At 36.3% G+C, this 15,302-nt stretch overlaps 1 long non-coding RNA gene across 1 annotated transcript; it reads left to right on the plus strand.

The window, feature by feature from the left end:
- Nucleotides 1-792: 792 nt before the first annotated feature.
- LOC128626810 (uncharacterized) lies at nt 793-14,066 on the plus strand. Its single transcript, XR_008390867.1, has 3 exons — nt 793-965; nt 8,295-8,633; nt 13,911-14,066. It is a non-coding gene; the product is annotated as an uncharacterized LOC128626810 (long non-coding RNA).
- The last annotated feature ends 1,236 nt before the right edge of the window (nt 14,067-15,302 follow it).

Below are 15,302 nucleotides of genomic sequence, written 5' to 3' on the forward strand. Positions count from 1 at the left end.
GAATACCTTCTTTGGAAAAATGTCTATTCAGGTTCTTTGCATTTTTAATCGGATTCTCTCTCCCCCCCCCATCTCCATCCTCTCTCTCTCTCTCTTTTCTTTCCTGACAACTTTGCCATGACTACATCCTAATCAGTTACCTGACTTTGGGTGGTACTATGAACTTTCATCTTTTTTAGTGACTACCTAGTTACCCAAAACAGCTGGCTCCCCTTGGTGGCTTTCACCACTCTATAAAGGAGTTAACGGGCATCACGATCAGGTTTTTACTGTCCTTTTTCAGGTTAATTCCCAGATATGTTGCCAACTTTCACTTCTGCCCAAGGGAACATTGTGCTTTATTTTAGATGTCTTCTTGGTCAGAATTATTTTGCTTATAGACAGCTGAATCTTTGATGTTATGATTTCATTTGCCTCTGGCAGAAATTAAGTACCTTTTTACAAAGTTTTCTTTCCAGAAACACTTGTTTTGTGTGGGAACATCCTCCACAGTGATTCTTTTCTCTTTCCAGAATTTTCTACTAGATTTATATCACATCAGTTAGTGTACTCTCTTCTGTAATATGTTGAGACTGTCTAACTGGGATGAAGTCACTAATCTTTTTCATTCCTAGTTTCTTTAAGCCAACGATTCTTAAATTGTGGTGCCTGAACCAGTAGAATCAATACCACATGTGAATTTGTAAAACATGAAAATTATAACCCTTACCCAAAACCTACTGCATAAGACACTCCTTCTTTCCTCTAAAAATATTTTTAAAATTTATTTGTAGAGAGAAGGGAACAGAGGAAGAAGAGGAGAGAAACATCAATGTGCGATGGAAACATCTATCGTTTGCTTCTCGTACGCCCCCTACTGGTACCTAGCGCACAATTCAGGCATGTACCCTGACCCAAACAAACGGAGGACTATTCAGTCCACAGGCTGCTGCTCAGTGCACGGAGCCACACCAGCCAGAACCGGAGTAAGAAACTTTTGGGGGTGGGGTCAGGCAATCTGTGTTCCAGCTAGTGGTTCAGGTGATTCTCTGGCATGCTAACGTTTGTAAATGCCACCTCTCTCTGGGCATTACAGTTTTGTTGGAGGCAGGGAAAGGAAGTTTCAATTCAAAGGTAAACATTAAAACAATGATCCAGGGTTTTGATATGGTAGTCTTGTTTAAGAACCATGACTCCAAACTGCTTTCCTTTTGTCAGTTTTAAGAGTCTATCCCATATTACCAGCTGGCCTTGTTCTTGGTAACCATCTGTCAATTTGCTGTGTCATTAGCATTTCCAAAGTGTATTTTACATTGGCTAGGTTTTCATCTCCCAGGGAAATAGAGATAATGATGAAATTTGATTACAGGAGATATTTTTGCATATGGTTTTCTCTCCTCTGTAAAACCTGGGATGTTGGCCATCAGGGGTATCACAATCCAATTTACATCTGATTGACACCTGCTTTCCATCACTACATACCCTAATGTTACAGCATTTGTGAGAACTAGTTTATGTTTGCTTTATAATGAAGAGAAGTTAATGTCTTCAATCTCTTAATCTTCAATAATGTTTAGTGGTCAAGGTAAGTCTTTCAAATAAGAAGGCTTAACAAGTATTCTATTTTTTTCCCTTGAGCTTATTGTGGCGACATTGGTTAATACAATTATGTAGTTTCAGGTGCATTATTCTATGATACATCATCTGTATATTATATTATGGGCTCATCACTTTAAGTCAAGTCTCCTTCCATTACCACTTATCCCCCATTTATCTTCTTCTACTTTCCCCCACCTTCCTTTTCCTCTGGTTATCAGCATATTCTTGTCTGTCTTTGAGGGTTTTTTTCTTAATCCCTTTGCCTTTTCACACAGCCCCCTAACCCCCCTCCCCTCTGATAGCCATTAGTCTGTTCTCTGTATGTATGAGTCCCAACAAGAATTCCTAACTAGAAATTTCAATTTTGATAACATGAACCTTTTTTTGTAGGCTGATGGAGAACAACCTGTTCAGCCAGTTGGTTTTATGTGGATTACACAAAATATACAATTGTAACCCAGCAATTTACAACACAAAGCCAGAAAACCTGGACCAGTAGATAAGAAAAGACAGCCCGCCCTGGCTGGTGTGGCTCAGTGGACTGAGTGCCAGCCTGTGAACCAAAAGGTCACTGGTTTGATTCCCAGTCAGAGCACATGCCTGGGTTGCAGGCCAGGTCCCTGGTAGGGGCCCATGAGAGGCAGCCACACATTGGGTCTCCGTCCCTCTCTTTCTCCCTCCCTCCCCTGTCTAAAAATAGATAAATAAAATCTTAAAAAAAAAAGAAAAGAAAAGAAAAGAAAAGACAGCCCTTAGCCCAAGCTGGTTGCTCTGCACGTGTGCTTCCTATATCTTTTTCCCCTTCCCAGTTTTCTTTTTCTTACTGATTTTCTACCATTGGCAACATAATGTCTTAAACAAGAAAATAAAAATAGTTGCTCCCAAATATACTGCTTTTTATATAACTGAAAAAACAATCTGTGTAAAAATTTAAAATTGGCAGTGCTTAAATCCACAAAGACTATGAATATGTTACTATACACAATTCTGCAAACTGCAAAAAGTGCTAACAGGAACTTTCTGTTAAGGCAATTAAATTTGGCACTAATGGTGATCGTTGGGTAACTATCTTGTTTCTTCTATGAAAGTTATATTTTAACTTTTAAATAACTTAGGGCCAAAAATTCCATTTGCTAAAGGATGTCTGCCTTTCAGGTTGAAGGAAAATAATAACAGATTGAAATTCAGATCTAAATGAAGGAATAAAGAGAATCACAAACATTAAATAAATGAGTAAATATTAAAAAATGTCCTTTCTTTTTATAATGTACATGAACATATTGACTGTCTAAAGCAAAATATAACATCATAAAAGAATGTTTATAACACACATAGAAATAAAGATGATGGCAATTGCCCCAAAATTGAGGGGGTGGGTAAATGGAAATATACTCATAATATACAAGCTTATTAAACTTGTGAGGAGAGAGGTATAAAGTATGTGATAGGCTGACTGATAGCCTCCCAATCATATTCACATCCTAATCCACAAAGACTGTGAATATGTTACTTTACATGGTAAAAGGGACTTTGTAAATATGTTTAAGTTAAGGATCTTGTGATGGGGAAACTATTTTAGATTATTTGGCTGGGCTCAATATAATCACAAACATCCTTATAAGAGAGACAGGAGGATCTGAAGCAGGAAGAGAAGAATAAGGGTGGAAGCAGAAGTCAGAGAGGAGAGATGCTACGTTGCTGGCTTTCAAGATGGAAGAAGGGGCCACAAAACTATAGAATGCACTTGGCCTCTAGAAGCTGGAAAAGCAAGAAAAAGTCTTCCCTGGAGCCTCCTGAAGGAATGCAAGGCTGTCAGGCCTTTGACTTTAGCCAGTGAAACTGACTTCAAGCTTCTGATTCCCAGAACCGTAAGACACAAACTTTGTGTTGTTTTAAACCTCAGAGTTTGTAGTATTTTGTTACAGAATCAATCAGAAACGAACACAAATGTGAAGTGGGAATCATGAATATTCCCAAGCTCCTCTAACTTTGTGAGGAGCCTCTAAACCCTATTTCTTGGACATCATATCATGAGAGAAGGGAAAGGTGAATTGGGAACTCTGACGTATCGGGTGTGAAGTGAGATTATTGATTCTAGTCTGTGACAAAATAAAAGTGCCAAGTGTCAGCCCTAGAGCAAACACTAAGATAATTAAATTAGATATAGCTAAGAATCCAATATAAGAAATAATATAAATAAATAAAACATATTTGGTTACTCAAAAAAAGCTGAGAAAGATGAGAAAAGAATAACAAAAAAGAAGAATCAAAACGTAGTAGTAAGGTGGTAGACTTAAACTCAATGATATTAATGATTTCACTAAATGAAAATCACCCAGTAACAAAACATCAAAATTAATGATGTATAAGTAAATCAACTAAATAAATTTACAGTTGCAATATGATATTTTAACAATCCCCTCAGTAATTCATAAGCCATAAATTCAAAAAAGCATTAAGTACATACAAGATTTGGAAAATACAACAATGTCCTCGACCTAACTGATATTTATAGAGCATTACACATAATTTCAAATTACATATTCTTTTAAAGTACACATGGAATATGTAGACTACATGACAGTACATGCAAGTCTTAATAAATAGTAAAATATTGAAATAAAACAGAGCAGGTTTTCTCATAAATACAGAATTAAATTAGAAATCAATAACAATGAGATATCTGGATAATTCCATAACATATAAAATTTTAAACATCATACTTCTAAACAATCTGCAGGGTAAAAAATAATAATGTGGAAGTTTAGAAGATATTTTAAACTGAACTATCATTAGAACAAAGCATATCAAAATTTGTGAATGCTGTTATAGCAGTATTTAAAGGAAAATATGCACCTCAAAATGCTATACAAGAAAAAACAAAAATGGAAAATAAATGAGCTATTTTTCCAGCTTAAGAATTTAGAATATGATGAGCAAATCAAATCCTAAGTAAATAGAAGAAAAAGCTAGTAATAACAAGAGTGGAAAACAATGAAATAAAAAATAAAGAAGTAATTGAAAATAAATAAACATATGACTTTATATAGTACACCATTTATATTTTCTAATACATATTTATGCAAAGTTTTACATGTTTACATAGAGCACATTACAATTCTAATAGAATCCATCACAATTTTAATGGCTCCCCTATTTTATTTATTAATTTTCCATAAAATCTCATTTCTTTCGCAGACAATTTACATGTCACCAAACCAACAAGAATGAACTCAGTAGGCACCAAAATACAGCTTAAGGTGTGTTCAGATTTAATAAAATTTTTGTTCACACTTAACAATGATACTTCTTCTTTTACTTTTAAGTTATTTCTATGGATGTGTTTTTTAAGTTCTGGTTCCCAAGTTATGTAAGTAAGTGTCAGCTGCAGAGCTGATTCAAAATGCATGTACTAGCCACAGAAATATTGAGAACGAAGAACAAAGCTGGAGATATCACACTCCCTGATTTCAAAATGTACTCCAAAGCTATAGTAATTAAAGTGATATGGCACTGGCACAAAAATAGGCACAAAGATCAATGGCACAGAATAGAGAGCCCAGAAATAAACCCACAATTATATGGTCAATTAATCCATGAGAAAGGAGGAAGAATATACAATGGGGAAAAGACAATCTGTTCAATAAATAGTGTTGGGAAAACTGAACAGCTACATACAAAAGAATAAAACTAGACCACTTTCTTACACCAAAATAAGCTCAAAATTGATTAAAGACTTAATGGTAAGACCTGAAATGATAAAAATTTCTGGAAGAAAACATAGGTGGTCAACTCTTCGACATCGGTTTTCACAATATTGTTTGGATATGTCTTCTGAGGTGAGGGCAATGAAAGCAAAATAAACAAATGAAACTACATCAAACTAAAAGCTTTTGCATGACAAAGGAAACAAGAAAACGAAGAGTCAACTTACTGAGGGGAGAAAATATTTGTGAATGATGTAACTGATAAGGGGTCAATATCCAAGCGGTATAAAGAACTCCTACAACTCAATCTCAAACAAAACAAAACACTTTAATTTTTAAAAAATGAGCAGAGAACATGAATAGACATTTTTCCAAAAAACACATACAGACACCCAACAGACACATAAAAAGATGTTCAACATCACTGATTATCAGGGATATGCAAATAAAATATGAGATACAATCCCACGCTATTATAAAAAAGACAACATAATAACAAATGTTGGCAAGAAGATGAGTTAAAAAAATTCCTTGTGCACCATTGATGGGAATGAAATTAGTGCAGGTACTATGGAAAAGATTATGGGGTTTCTTCAAAAAATTAAAAATAGAACCACCGGCCCTGGCTGGTGTAGCTCAGTGGATTAAGCACAGGCCTGCGCACCAGACAATCGCGGTTTGATTCCCAGTCAGGGCACATGCCTGGGTTGCAGACCAATTCCCTGCAGGCCAGTTCCCAGCAGGGGACGCACGAAAGGCAACCATACATTGATGTTTCTCTCCCTCTCTCCTTCCCCTCCCCTCTAAAGATAAATAAAATATTAAAAAAAAAATAGAACCACCGTGTAAACAAGCAATTCCATTTCTGGTATTTATGTGTAGAAAATGAAGAAACACTAATTTGAAAACATATATGTACCCCTATGATCATTGCAGCATTATAAGCAATAGCAAGGATATATAAGTATAGATTAATAAAGAATATTCTTAATAAATAATAAAGAATAATCCATAACATATTATGGAATATATATATACATATATATTCCACAAAAAGAATTAAATCTTGCCATTTATGACAACATGGACAGATTTAGAGTATTGCATTAGGTATAAAATAAGTCAGAGAAGATCAAATAGCACATAATTTTACTTATCTGTGGAGACCTAAAACAAAAATGACGAAAAATCACCAGACAGGAAAAGACTCGGAGATGCAGAGAACAGACTGGTGGTTGCTAGAGGGGAGGGGCCTGTGGAGTCGGGGGAAATAGGTGAAGAGGCTTAGGAGGCACAAACTTCCAGTTACAACATAAATACGTCGTGGGAATGCAGCATGCAGCATAGGGAGTCTAGTCAATATTTTGATAACTTGTATGGTGACAGATGGTAACTAGACTTATTTTGGTAGTATATTTCATAATATATAAGACATTGAATCTCAAACAAGTATAGTATTTATGTCAACTATAATTAAAAAAATTTTTAAATGCACGTACTAGATCCTGATGCATATTCTAGATCTTAACCCAGATCTACCAAAGATTCTATGGCTGTTTCTTTTCTCGAATAATCACATTAAAAAACCCTCTTTTAGTGATTCCAATTTACAATAAGCTATGAAAACTCCCTTTCCAGACTCAGGGTTCTTGGTCCTCTTTGCTCAGTAGAATCATCCGGGGAGCTTTAAAATATGGACTGACTTTCGTCAACACCATTCACTAACTATCTTGCACTGAGTCAGGGCTGACCTATTAATATAGGTCACAGTGCATTTGGTATAATTGTATGGCTACAAGGAATTTCAGGTCCATCCATGATAATTCACTTCTTTTTCTGGTAATACTTGTTATTTCCTCCTCCTCAGAAACAATATCCACACTCCTTCATTTAAGATAAAGGTTAAAATGTAAGTATCCCCATGAAGAAAACAGTTTTGCTTCCCATGGGTGATACTGTTAAGTACTTAATGGAAAGAGGGAAGAATCACACAAGTGGACTAGGATGTGGTGGGGGATGGGCACCTGGGGGGCCGCTGGGGTATCAACACAGAATTTCTCCCTTCATAGTTTGTCGTAAGCTGGTCTGATCTACAAGGCAGAAAATATATTGAATCACTATTGTTGTTACAGAAAAGGGAGAAGGCACAGTGTCTAACTTCCAGGAGTTTATGATTTAGTACAAATGGGGCATTTGGGAGTTATGGGATTTACAGAAGGAATGTGGACTCTATGATGGGTCAGAGTTGTTTTTCTGAATATCTGATGTAGATGTCTCTGTAGTCCACAGAGCGTCGTCCAGAATGCTCCAGAATGCCTCTGCATTCAGTAAGTGTACACCAAGTCACCCCAATTCTAGGAAAGTAAAGATTAAAATACAACAAAATTCACTAGATAATGTGTAATTAACTGGACAAAACTGAGAAAAGCTTGTTCCGCATTTAGTGTTGGACTACATGCAAAGCTCTCTATTCTACTAATCAAACTACTTTTTTCTTGTTCCTATTTTGAGCAAGCCTTAAAGCCATATAGGAGAGTTTAGTTTAAGAGTTGAAAATTGAAATTATAGACTAAACAGATTAATTGGTTAAAAACCAATGTAGCTCACTGCCGTGCCCTTAGACAGTGGCCTCCAACGTGACAGATGTGGTAAAATTGTTAGAACTTTTATTTATAAGTATGTTCATCTCAAAAAGAAAGTCTGCATTAGTATAGTAATATCAAATTGACAGTAATGAGTAGATGATGTGGATAATGTATGAATCATATTTATACATTGGAGGTGCCTGTTTAAAGAGTTGTTACTGATGAGGCACACAAACAAATAGTTTAATGATTTGAGTAATTTTGAAAAATTGTGAGTTTTACTTGGGAGGACTATTTTATATATTGCTGCCTTTCTCTGGTGATGACGAAGACCTAGGCTGAATGGTGTTAGTCTACAAGAGCCATTTTCATGTGCTCCCTTTTTCCTCCCTGGAAAATAACTGAGTTTTTCTTTGCCTTTCAGCCATAGCCATTTGTGTGGGCCTCTGTGTTTCATCCGTGGTCTGAAGCTTCTCTTTATTGACAATGAATTTCTACTCATTAAGAAGAATCTCAGTATGTCATGCGTGAAAGGCACCTCAGAGATTTGTTCACCCTCCTCATTTTGAAGATAAAAAACAAAAGGCAAAGGTGGTAAAAAATATTTAAAGTCATTCAATTAAGTTAAGAAAAGGGCTCCTTAGTACCACAAAGAGCATTACCAGAAGATAAGGACTATTCGCAGTAAAGGGACATCTGCTTTCCATAAAACCTGACCAAATGAAACACGGGGGATGGTCACTGCTTAGTGTTTGTGATGAAGGTAAGTGCCATCTGGCTGTTAGGGCTGGAAGGATTCTATAAATATTTAGCTATTCAGTAAGAGGAAGAGGAAAGTACATTTGTTCTTTGTCTCTAGTGGAAAATAGAAACATCTTACACTGAGATTTTTATTTTACTCTGAAGTTTTCTGTATTATATTTGCTTATGGGTGTGATGAGAACTGTGTCTGTAGGCTGCTTCTTCAACACAGACAATATTTGCTACTGTCTCAGAATTTTTCTAGCATCTACATGCTTACATCAATACAAAGAAGTGTAAGACATCCTTGAGAACTCGAGACAGACTTGTATTAAATAGTAATTTGAGAACAATATGCTCAATTGCAATCTAATTTAGAAGGTATAATGATATGTAATATGGGTGTTCTTAGAAATCAATTTGCCTTTCAAATCCATGCCCACTTGAATTTGGAAATTAGAGAGAATGTGGTAGTGTTTCATTTCCCTGGCCTCTGACTCCTGTAGCTATTTAGCCAGGCCTTCTTAGAGCAAGGATGTAAGCAGACTTTGTTTTTCCCATTTAGGTTGCTTCCCCCCTGGGGCTAGGGGAAATGTCACACTGTACGTAGCTCTAAATTTCCTTCTGCGCTGTGGTTCATTTTATCCCACACTGCCAGGTATGCTGTGCAGTGTGATGGTTAAAGAATAAAAGGCTAAAGTAGTACAAGGAATCATGCCCTGCCCTCGACAACCTTTCTCCTGGGACCTGAAGTGAGAGAGCACTTTTACTGTGTGGAAGGATCAGGAACAGAAGTTCCAGGGCGTGGACAGCAGCTAATAAATCATGGCCACGGCATCATGGAAGTGGCACAGAGATGCAGGAGGAAATGTTTGGTTTCATAATATGCGGCAGAAAAAGCTGAAACTGAAGGGTCTGCTGCTCAAGTTTGAGGGAGACACTCGGGTTGTGTAAGGATATTCTGTAATATAGTTAATGAATTCCCTATTGCACAGCTAAATGTTTAATTTGTTTTCACAATTCTAATTACAGTGTTGTAATGAACTGCCTTATACATGCATACATACATGCATCATACATACACACAAATATAGATACACATTTTATTATTCTCTTAGAAAAATGTTCTCAGAAATAATCAGTTGAACCAGAGGGCATACACACTTGATATTCATATCTGTTGCAAATTGTTTTCAAGAAAGGAAACACAAATTCACAACGGAGATGGATAAGAATATCCAATTTGTGTATGTCAATTGCACCTTAGTTAAAAGAAAGAATATTCGGTTTATTTTTGCTGTACCCTAACCAGTCCCAGGCATCATATGAGAATAGTCTGATATACTTGCCTCTTATGGGCATGTAAACTCTATTTGCTCGGAACACAACGGACTCTACACTGTTCCCATGAGGTCCTACAGGATCCAGCTGCACCACCACCTCCCTCTCTCCTTTGGCTTGTGATGTTCAAATACCTCTCAGTTTCTCATATGCACAAGCTTGTTTTTAATCTTTCCTTTGTTTTTCCCTAACTCAAGCCATTTGTATGTACTTCCACACTTCCTTTTTCTCTTTATTTTTTATGCCTCAGTTTGAATGTTACCTCTTGTTACTACATGGTGTCAGTATTAAAAAAAAAAGCCCTTAACAAATATTAAGTTCAGCTAAATAGTTCACCATTCTTTTTCTCTGCATTACGGTTTTCAGAGCAAACATGTGTTTCTATTATACATATACTCAAGGACTGAGCTAAAGTTGAAAACAATCGGAGGCGGACAAGATCACTGCCTCAGAGAAGGAGACACTGGGAGGCCGCAGCTTCGACTCTGGATTTAGCATCATTTACTTCTGTGATTTACCTAAAACTTTTGATGAGGATTTTGGCCTTCAGGATCCCTTCTAGATCTAATATTCTAGAACTCATTTATTTTTTCGCATTCATTCCTTCATGTGTTTTTTTTATTCAAACCATGCCCAGGTACGGTGCTCATCATGAGGGATACCAGGCAGCATGAGGCCAATAGTCTGTGGCCTTTGTGGATTTATATCTTTGTGTACATCTTGTCATTAGGAGACATAAAAATAGATGAGTCAATTTTGAAATGATTTCTGTTGGTTTGTATGAGAATATATCACTTGGATGTGAAAGGCAAATACAGAATTAAAATGAGGGAGCACGGCTTTGTGGCCGCTCACTTTCCCTGAGAGAGAAGGGGGAGCAGAGCCCGGAGGAGGAGGCCTGATTCGAGTCTGCCCATTTTATAACATTCTCCTGCCTCTGCATCCTTAGTCTAGTGACTGTCCTCTGAGACTTTGAGGAGATTGCTAAACTGCGCTTTAGAAATTCATTTATTTTCTTTTATGAATTCTAAATAAATAAATGCATCATGGTGGATACATTTCTATCCAAAAGGCATAGACTCTGCAGCATCTATATCTTCCATTGTAATGCTTTACACAATTGCCCCAGTAAAAAAAGTGATTTTCTCATAAAATTGTCAAAAAATGAACAATATGAAAACACACAGCTCTAAACCCTGTCACGTGGCACAATTTCAAGGAACTGTTCCTCTAGAGAAATGAAAGAAATATTGAGCAGGAAAATTTCAGAATGGAAGACAAGTTTAATATATTCTGAACCAATAAACATAATGCTATTAAGTATCAGACAATTTTATTAGCTGACTTTTAACACATTTTCAGAGTTGAACTAACTCAATTTTACTACGGTGTTAGGAAAGGTTATAAAAAAGTTGAATCAGAGACAGACCCACAAGTAGAAATATTGCATGCAAAGTCTCAAATGAAATTGGTAACTGAGACTGAACACACACACAAAAAACTTAGAACACAGAATTTTGCTGCCAAAAGGGGTCTTAGAACATCTGATTCAATTCTTAGGAAAGCAGGCAAAAATGAAAAAAAAAACCAGAACAAAACAAAAGTTGTCTGCGAGAAAGTGGTTCTGCCCCGCCCCAGCCCTGCCCCCGCCACCACAATCTGCACTAGGAGAAACATGTAATTCTTGCTGGATGACGTTATGTCAGAAATAACAAAGATGATCCTGGTTAAATGAAAAACTGAAAGTAGAAGTTTATTCTTTATGTTGTATTTTACTCTATCAGAAAAAGATGAAATGCTTGAATGTGTGGGCAGAAAGAAAACATAATTCTATATTCAGAGGAAGACATGCAAATAATGCTTTCTACTCACAAAGGAAAGAATGCATGTTTTTTAATAGTATTAAGCAAAAAAAACACAAAACCCAGAGTATCTCTGAACAGTGGCCACTTTTTACCATTCAGTATGCATCCTCTCATGGTTGGTTGTTTATATGTGTATTCCACATAGTTGAACTCATACTGTATCAGTTGTTCTTAGTACTTGGGCTAGTGCAGGGTTTGTGGTCTCATGTAGTGTGACAGTTTATGAGAATGGATTGGAGGCCATGTAGCATGTCTAACAGGACAGCTGATTTAGGCTGGGGTCAGGTGACAAGGGCCTTGAAGTCCACGCTATTGGGATAAATGTTATGAGCTGTCCCTTAAGTTGAGAAGGTTGTATCCTCTATTCTGTTCTGTCCCTACACTGCATGTTAACTTGGGGACACATCCTCCCAGGCTGCCTGTGATATGTTTATTCATAGTATTAAGCCATGAAGACAGTGGGCTTGTGATATTCTTTGACTGCAGAGCCTGTTGAGGCAATAGCTCATTTATCTACAATGGCATGGAGTCCCTAACACTGGACCTGATGATGACCCAAATGACGTTCCAGTGCAGAACCTTTCTTTCTTACTCATCCTCCAGACTATGTCAAACTTGCACTTTTATTGTTTCCTTACTACAGGCACACTCAACATCCCATCAAAAAAATGCCCAGATTTTCAGCTAATTTCATTGCTCTAGCAAACTTTTTAGAATGGGTAATTTTTAAGCCCCCTTTCTGCAAGTCTGGTTACCCATTGAATAATCTAGTTACCTAATAAATAGTTCTATGTAGAGTAGAATAATAAACCACTAAAGAAATTAGACTTTGAAATGATAGAGCCATAATTCTGTTTTGATTTTGATAAAAGTCAAGTAGAAAATTTTAATTGGTTGGAATTACAAAGCAGTATAGTATGAACATGTCCTTAGCAATTTTCTTTTTTTGTCTTAATATTGTTTTTAAAAGATGCATTTTAAAATACAGATCTATGGTTTTATTTGAGATGTGTTATGGCTTAAACATTTCCTATGCTTCTAAATATATTCAAGTCAACAGACAAACCTTATTTTGCTTTCTATTATATTTGTACTGATATTTTTTTCAAGAAAACTCCCTAAACTCTACTGTAGCAGTTTTCATTATAATCTGCAGGGAGAATTGATCGTACCTATATAAGCACTCAAATGAGCAGTAGGAAGAGGCTATACACAAAAGTCAGCAGGATATAATGGGTTTACTTCACCCACCGAAGTTAATGCTACTTACAGGATGATGTTTTTCCTTACTCTGAGGATACATGGTATGTAATTGTTACTGATATTTCAAGAACTTGAGACTTTAAACATCCAACCACTTTCTTTGTAATCAAGCCTCAATTTCATTCTTAAGCTGAAGCCTAGTATATTATGTATAGTGTGTCATGTAGCACAGTAGTTCTTAATCGGATGTTCTGTGGTACAGATATGTTCCTTCGGTTTTTATTTTGATAGGATCAAATTGGTAACCAACAAATCAGTGTGAGAAATTTATTATTTGCACTATGTTTCAGGGGTCTGAATTGCTCCAAAGCTTCTCTCTTGGGTTTCTAAGCTATTTAATAGTAGAATAGTAATCATTTTACTATTAAATAGCTTTGGTTTGATTTGAGGAACCATTTTTAGCAACAGAAAGTATTTATTGCAGGGTGTCTGCCTACGAGAACCATCGAACTTTCACAGGTGTTGGGTCCACAGGATAAGAACAAGAATGACATTTCATAGTAATTTTTATGAATATTAATTTCATTGAGCAGTTCTTTTGGAAAGCCATTTCTCATTTCACTTTTAAATCCTGGTAAATGGAGACAAGTTATGCTCAAAAGACAGATAAAAGCACCAGGAAGCTTCAATCTAATTGAGAAACTACTTAAAACTCATATTTTACATTAAACTTAATTGCCAGCACTTATCAATGGGAAGAATTATGTTGTCAAGTTAGTTTTGATCATTACAGGTTGAATCTATAAGACCTGAGAATTTTTTTATTGTTTTCATTTGATGCCTCACATACTTTGGGTGTGCTTAAAAGAACTGGTTATCTTTTCTTTTAGGCACTCGAATGATGACATTTCCAGAGATATTTCATCCCACTGAAGAGGGGACACTGGGAATCCTGAGAGTGATGAGTGGTTTGAAGACTCTCATAAAGCAGGAGAGGAGATAAGGATCTGTGAGCCCAAAGAAGAGGATGCAAAAGAGTCAGGGACAAGGACAGCAGAGTGGGGGTTTCCTGGGGAGGGGGAGGGGGAGGAGGGAACAGGGAACATACGGTGACGGTAAGAGATTTGACTTGGGGTGGTGAGCACACTACAGTGTACAGTGCAGATGGTGTGTTGTGGAATCGTGCACCTGAATGAAACCTGTGTATTTTTGTTAACCAGTGTTGCCCTAATAAATTCAGTTAAAAAATAAAGTGAAATAACAATGCTGGACCAGGGATACAGAAAAAAAAACCAGTCAATAGGTTGAAATTATTCTCCTGTGAAAGAAAATGTTGCCTGTGGGAAGTGGCACTGCCATTTTGCAATCATTTTATTTAACATTTTATCACGAATTTTTAAATTACTTATAGCATATTTATAAAATATTTGAAAGCTGTAAAGAAAATACTGCATCAAACACCCTTGCATATCATTGTAATCTCTGTTCAACTTAAATGAAGGGAAACTGCTATCCCTTTTGAAGCAGTGGGGCCTCTTCTGGCTGAGGTGGTAAAATCTGTTAGATTCCGTGGGTGACATGGTAGATTGTTGAGCAAAAAAAAAAAAAAAAAAAGACCGCTTAGAGAGTTTTGGTCCCTGAGCAGAAGAAATAATTTCTGCATTATATGCTTATCTTTTTAAGTTGTCACTTATACTTTATGCCTGAATAAGAGGCTTTTCAGTTTTGCATGTTTTAGTCTTTTACAAATGGAATCATACTGTGTTAATCTTCTGTAACTTAATATTATGTTCTTAAGGTTTATTCATGTTGTTACCTGTAGCCATAATTTGTTCAGTTAATTGCAGTACAGTTTCATTGTGTGAGAATACACCACACCTTGCAATTATGGATCTCCATGTTTCTTTCTTACTAGACTGAAACCTTTTTGAAGGCAGACAAAATGTTTTGTTTATCTTTATCGAATCGGCATTGGCTTGGCCACAATTGTTGGGATTAAGAAAGTATTAAGTAAGTGCCTTTTTAATGGTAACTTTGTAAAAGGGCAGTAAAAAAATGTAAATAAAGTTTTCTTTTTTTGAGACCCCAAAATGTAATTTAGACATTTGTATCTGTAGTCTAATTACAGGGCAATCCTCAAAGCAAAAAATTTGGAGACATATCTTCTCAATATAAAATACACTTGCGACGTGGACACCGGCCCCCAGTGTCCACAGTGTTGTGGATGAGATAAAATAAATTCACACAGACTACTGAGTCCTGTGGAAAAAAGGGACGTCATG

This window comes from Artibeus jamaicensis, unplaced genomic scaffold (assembly GCF_021234435.1).
Source record: "Artibeus jamaicensis isolate MK-2021 breed Jamaican fruit bat unplaced genomic scaffold, CSHL_Jam_final contig_233, whole genome shotgun sequence".
In the NCBI taxonomy this organism is placed as follows: domain Eukaryota; kingdom Metazoa; phylum Chordata; class Mammalia; order Chiroptera; family Phyllostomidae; genus Artibeus; species Artibeus jamaicensis.